Source organism: Etheostoma spectabile, chromosome 17, assembly GCF_008692095.1.
Source record: "Etheostoma spectabile isolate EspeVRDwgs_2016 chromosome 17, UIUC_Espe_1.0, whole genome shotgun sequence".
Lineage (NCBI taxonomy): Eukaryota > Metazoa > Chordata > Actinopteri > Perciformes > Percidae > Etheostoma > Etheostoma spectabile.
In genome coordinates, this window is record NC_045749.1 from 13,565,905 (window position 1) to 13,566,112 (window position 208).

General features: G+C 33.2%; 1 protein-coding gene across 1 annotated transcript in view; it reads right to left on the reverse strand.

Annotated features, from left to right (window-relative positions):
- antxr1d (ANTXR cell adhesion molecule 1d) overlaps positions 1-208 on the reverse strand; it is a 23,245-nt gene that overhangs the window by 21,969 nt on the left and 1,068 nt on the right. The window lies entirely within an intron of this gene.

A 208-nucleotide genomic window follows, 5' to 3' on the forward strand; every position in this document is an offset into this window, starting at 1 on the left:
ATTATATTCAGTACATATCCAGCTGTAAATCTTGCTCACAATACGTGCTATCTATATATTATATTCATAGGACAAATCTATCTGTAAAATTCTGTTTATAATGGTATTCATTTCTATATTTATTCAGCACATATCCATGTCCTGCACTTATGGAACCCTTGTATATCCTGCACTTACTGCTATTGCACTTCTGGTTAGACCCAAACTG